Source organism: Mytilus trossulus, chromosome 1, assembly GCF_036588685.1.
Source record: "Mytilus trossulus isolate FHL-02 chromosome 1, PNRI_Mtr1.1.1.hap1, whole genome shotgun sequence".
NCBI classification, from domain to species: domain Eukaryota; kingdom Metazoa; phylum Mollusca; class Bivalvia; order Mytilida; family Mytilidae; genus Mytilus; species Mytilus trossulus.
In genome coordinates, this window is record NC_086373.1 from 59860791 (window position 1) to 59867054 (window position 6264).

At 30.5% G+C, this 6264-nt stretch overlaps 1 long non-coding RNA gene across 1 annotated transcript; it reads left to right on the forward strand.

The window, feature by feature from the left end:
* Positions 1–1325: 1325 nt before the first annotated feature.
* Positions 1326–4592, forward strand: LOC134680873 (uncharacterized). Its single transcript, XR_010100528.1, has 3 exons — positions 1326–1462; positions 2798–2828; positions 3804–4592. It is a non-coding gene; the product is annotated as an uncharacterized LOC134680873 (long non-coding RNA).
* The last annotated feature ends 1672 nt before the right edge of the window (positions 4593–6264 follow it).

Sequence of the window (6264 nt, forward strand, 5' to 3'; positions counted from 1 at the left end):
TGCACTCTGAGTTGGAACCATTATATTTCATTATGATGTGAATTTATTTTTGTTAGTTACTCTTTAGAGTCTCAGAAGCTTCAACATGATATTTTAAGTTTTTGCTTCGTGTAAACAAAGAACAAAAAGTTTTTTCTGTTATCTCACTGATTTTTTCATTGTTTCATTTACTTGTTTAAGTAGATGGTTCGTAAGAGAGCAAATGTTTTATCTTTTCTGTATCTATCAAATGTCAAACATGTAGAATCTTCACACAAAGTGATATCACTTCAACGAGACGTCTAAAGGTATATTGATATTAAAGTTTGCCGACATCTGCTTTCTGATTAAAACTTGTAACTTCTTAAATCAACCATAAGGTTTAAAGATTTTTTTCAAGTGTCAGATTCAAACAATCAAATTACTCAACGCTCTTCAACTTCGTACTTTAGTTTGGCCTTTTTAACTATTTATTTGAGCGTGGCTGGTATGTCTTTTGAAGACGAAACAATGCGCGTCTGGCGTCTGGCGCAAAACAAGTTCAAATCCTGATATCTATGATCAGTTTATTTACATTCGAACATTAAATTAATGAATTTAACGATAGCATATTAGAGTTGAAAAAAGATAACAATCAACACCATTTACTTAAATTCAGACATGAAGTCATGATATCTTTTACCTTTTTCTTTCAAGTTCATTCGATTTGTCTCTTCCTTGTCGATTTAGAAAATTTGAACATCGGCGAACTAATGTTGCCACTGTTAACAATGCTCTTTGTATGAGTAAATGAATGTTTTCTTTTTAGATAGGAATAGATTCGTGTCATACATAAAGATTCTACCACTGCTTCGAGTTTGATACGATATTTATACACAGTTAAATTTTCAAATTTAAAACGCGAGGTTCACCGAGTGGATAAATATCGTATTACACGAGATTTAGTAATGGAATGTGATTATCTAATGATTTTCCAATAACACAGCCTTACTAAGTCCTTCTTTTCGATAGATCTGCAAAAAGGTGTGTTTTTTATGTGACGTCATCAGGTATGATCGACTTTTTTCCTGCCTTCACAATAAGAAATTAAAAAGAAAGCAAGAAAATTCGACGTCATATTCGAATTTTGATCAAACGAACAACACGTTGATTAAATGTTTTTATACACTGAGAGTAGAAAGGAATATTAAACGAAGAATTAGAGAAAAATTATCCATAATGAAAGAATGTCTGTTCCATAGTATATAAATTCGACCCAATGTTCACGTATAGTGAGAATTGAAATAAGAGTTCCATATCAGAATTTTTTCTTCGTTGTATCAATTAGACTACGTCATTTTTTTTTCTACAGTTACAGATGAAAACAGAGCTTTATTACCGATTCAGATTGGTCTTTTTATTGGAGGTTTTCTTCTAGGAATTATGATGACAGCAGCTGCATGCTTTTTAGCAAGGAAAAAACGAAAACTACGGAAAAATCAAGGTATGAAATATCCGTACTACATTGGCTTTACGACAAATGAATTCGTTTAAGATACTCCAATAAACTCAAAATAAAATAAAATTTTCTCGTTTGAATTGTTTTACATTATCTTATCGGGGCCTATTATAGCTGACTATGCGGTATGGGCTTTGCTCATTGTTGAAGGCCGTACTGTGACCTAAAGTTATTTTAAATATTTGTGTAATTTTTGTCTTTTGTGGATAGTTATTTCATTGGCAATCATACCCCTCCTTCTTTTTTTTATCATCATAATTACCGAAATTGAAATTTTGCACCTGAGTCAAACGCGCGTTTCGTCTACAAAATACACATCAGTTACGCTTGAGTCAAAGAGTTGAAGACAATTGCAATTGAGGACCTCATTTGTTTTGGATATTTGCTCTATGCAGGTAAGGTCAAATATTCCTAAGGTTTAAAACCCTTATAATTTCACATATTAAAAGTTTTGTAACAGTTAATTCATATGATGACCATATCAATGACAATTCATGTCAATACAGAAGTGCTGACTACTGTGCTGGTTTAACCCTTTGAAATAATTTTAAAAATGCAAATGTTTATGTCAGCGTAACTGTAAAGTAACATTACCATCTTCGACTGCAATCCGCATCTGACCTCATTTATCTGACACCTTTGTTGTTAGACTCGTCATGACCAATTGTATCACCAGCCAAGTGTTTTGCATGTTTGTGTTCACATGAAATATCTTAAGCTTTGATTCGTGTTTTTTTTGTACATTTAGTACTTTAAGTTTTTATGACATTTTGCCCTATTGGGAACACTAAACAGATATATGTACATGGTTTACCCTATAATATCTTAGCCTAATTACTTAATACAACTTTCATATATTTTTGTTTTAACCGTTCCTAAACTTTGAATTTAAATTTCTTTCTTATTTTTATTATTCACTTTTGTGGAGTCAAAGTGACATAAGAAATGAAATGTTACTCTCTGGCGTATACGTAGGACATTCAATGAAATAGGAAAAAAAATAGATCAAATTGTTTTGACCGAACTTAAAACTTTTTTTACGTATTCATATCAAATCAAATTGTTAAAAACGGACTAGTGATTGGTAAACGCTTTATTCTTTACACACAACCGTTTATAATTTGGATTTTGTACTGTTACGACTTTATAGTAACTTTTTCACTAAGTAAAATTTTACCGTATGACTGATTATGTTTTTTTGCAATAAAATTACATATGTTAATTTCTTAAAACATTTCACTAGCCTATATGGTGAACTAAGCCATGTTATTATGGATAACAACATAATTATGCACTTTTATAAAATAATCATATTTGCAGGAAAAGATAATATCACAGAAAAAACACCCAGGTATGTAAGTTATGCTTATGCATATGTGACAATTTATTCGACATAATATTATATTATTATTATTATAAATGTCATTCATAGGAAGGAAAAAAGCTTCCAATGAAAAGTATTTTCCACCAAAAATGTCTGCACGTATTCGAACATATTCAGTGAATTTGATTTTTAAGAAACTTATTTTTCATCTCCACGGTCACAGTTTATCTTAAATTGATTTGGCTATTATTTCTAGGTCATTGATGATCTTAAACTGTTCAAAAACATTCGTTTAAATCAAACATGATTAAATGAAAAACAAATTCCAAAAACGTGGTTCAAATTTTACCTCCATTAAGTGATCAGAAATAGATACTCAGAGGACTCAATATTTTTTTTTCCAAAGTAATCACTGGAGTGGCTCTGAATTCGAAGACCTGTCCTTCCGCGTAACATTTTTATAACAAATAATATACCGGATCTGCCTGTAAACGTATTGGAGTTACTTCGGCGTGCGCCTCGCATTATTTACAAATATAGTTATGGCTACAATGGGTTGTTTCCCGGCGTAGTACACCCTCTTAAACCTTTCTTTTATAATTATAGTATATAATTCCTTGAAAATGTTGAGTCTTTCTTTTACGATCGATGGTGTTGGCTCTTTTGGTCATCTGATGTATGTTTATGTGTATGTTTACTAGTATTTACGTATTTATGTATTTATGTACGTGCATGCTTTTCTAAGAGGGAGGGGTTGGCAATGTAAAAACAGGGATTTCACTTAAATCTCGTCAAATATCTAAGGCCTACGTGCATCTGTGTTTTTCTAAGCCAGGAGTATGTTTTCCACTAAGACCATTCTAAGAAATATATACTAATGACAAGCTTTCGCCAATGTAACATTTGAATTTATTCCTCATGTTTCTGTAAGTTTTTCAACACCTAAAAATCTGTTTGCATTGAACATGTAATATTGATAAGACATTTGTTTTATTTTCATAGTCATGAGCAGCAACACTATGATGATGTTCGAATGGAAAATATATCAACATATCAAGATCTCATGACATTCCAAACTACACATGACTATGAACATATTAATACAACATTCGTCCGTCACTAAGCAAATACATGGTTTTGTTATCGACAAGATTGTAAACAACATAACAATCAAAGGAGGAAAAACAGTCTAAGTAGTTACCAGAGTTGTCTGCATATTGATATCGGAAAATATCAACCGCGAGTAGTAATGTTTGCATACTCTTCAAATACTTCTTATCACATTTATTTAAGACGTTTCCCTTTATACTTAGATGTCCTGTAAATTTCCGTCATTTTCAGCTTTTCATTTAATTCTTTCCTATCGTTAAAACCATAAGTAAATTTTCAAATAGTCATTACAAGGTTTCAATTTTATATCAGATAGACAGGAACATCAAAGAGATTACTATTCTACAATTAAAGTAAAGTGTTCTTCGCTGGAATATAGAGATGTTATTGTACAAATTACTGCTTACATGTGTATGTAAATCATTCAAATATATGTCTTCATTTAACTAGACCTAGACTATTTTATTTAATTCCTGTAACATAATAATATACAATAATATTCGATTTTTTTTTTAGATACTATTTCAGTGTATCTGAATGTTTGATGTAGCACGTCTTCGGTTTGACTGACAAGGTTTTGTCTATCATCTCAAAGACATAGTTGTGTCAGGTGTCCGTGACATCATAAACAATTTACTCCTGCTTAGAATTTTTTTTTTTTAATAAATTTTAAGGAATGACTGTAATGTGTTTTTTACTCTATTCGAAAACTCTAAAATGTGGTGCACATTCAAAATTAACAAGCTTCGCGGGTTATACAGTGTTCATCGCATTTTTTCTTAGAACAAATTTGTTTTTTTTATGTCTTGTGTATACTGGTTTGTCTTTTCATCGAAATTGATCTTTTATCAATGCAAAGTTTGTTTTCGCCTTATGATTTTGAAAATACATTTGGTATCTTTCGTATCTCATTCAGTAATAAACAGGCAATGTACATGATGTTTTCATTAGGTAACCAAGGAGTTATCGCTTTTCCATTACAAAAATGACACTTAGATTCCTATATATTATTGTAAAAAAGTACTTTAAAATGAAAAGGTATATGTCATTATCATATATTAAAAAAATATTTTAAACTTTGTATACAAAATTAGGGATTAAACTTGGTTTTCTAGCTTGCTAAATTTCTAATTTGTATGACATTCGCATATAATTGCAATGGAGGGATTGGGTAACAACATAAACAGACATGAAGTAAAAATGTCAAAAGTGTGGATGCCACAGTCATGAAAATATTATTATCACAACTTAATCATTAAAAAAACGAACAACTTTGTCACCAAAGAAAAATAAAAATACATGTAAACTCTCTTATGTTTCCATTTAAAATGTAAATTTAACACGTAATGTTGAATCAGCAACTCTCAAAATGTGTCCTTGTAAGTGTAACAAGTTCCGTAAAAATTGACACTTTCTCCCTACATTTAGTACGATTGTTTAAATAAAAGAGAGAGAGAGGCCAAGGGATAAATCAATATTGTTCTATAAAACTGAATTCATTGTCAAAACAATAGCATAAAAGAACAGGATAATTAAGAAAATGACATATGGTGTAGCATTCTAATGTTTTCATTGGATATTACGATCCCTTGTTACGTATCTGAAGCCTTGTTTCTATTTATACGTATATTGACGCTATTTTTCTTTTTATTTGTATATTGGTATTCATTATAAGAAGTCTGTTACTCAATTTAGATTGATAACGTCATGACGTTAAACATCACAATCATGGAGGACGCCCGGCAGCATACGAAAAGAAATTTGCAACTTTATTAGAAGGAGATATAAAAAAATTCATGTTAAATGCGGACGCTAAGAATAGTAAAAAGCTAACACAACAAGATATAAAGTTGATATTTTGAATAGCATGGTATTTCTTTTGCAAAATACAATTTAAGAATACACAGAAAGAACATAAAGCGCCATCTAATTTTCCTAATACATTATTTACATATGTAATATAACAATTAAGGACTTTCACTCAGTCAAAATGTTATATATGGACTTGTAAATTAGATTATTATTTTACTTACTTCATGTAGAAAGACGAAGATAGCAAATTGTGTTGAGATAAATAACAATTCAGACTGGTCGAGTACAGATCAGTACAGTTGAGTACAGATATAGGCTTTCTTAGATTTTACTGGTTTGTAGTGTAGTGTTAATCTGACGTTTTTACTATTGCCTTCATTTTTGAAACAAAGAATCATACATGAATTTGCACACATTTTAATTCATTAGTTTTTCTGTTTTGTTTTAATTAGTTTTATTTTCGGTTTCTGAAAATCATTACTTTCAGTTTAAAAAATTTAATCTTCCAGTATTCTCTTGAACAGCTTGGGGGTTTCAAATC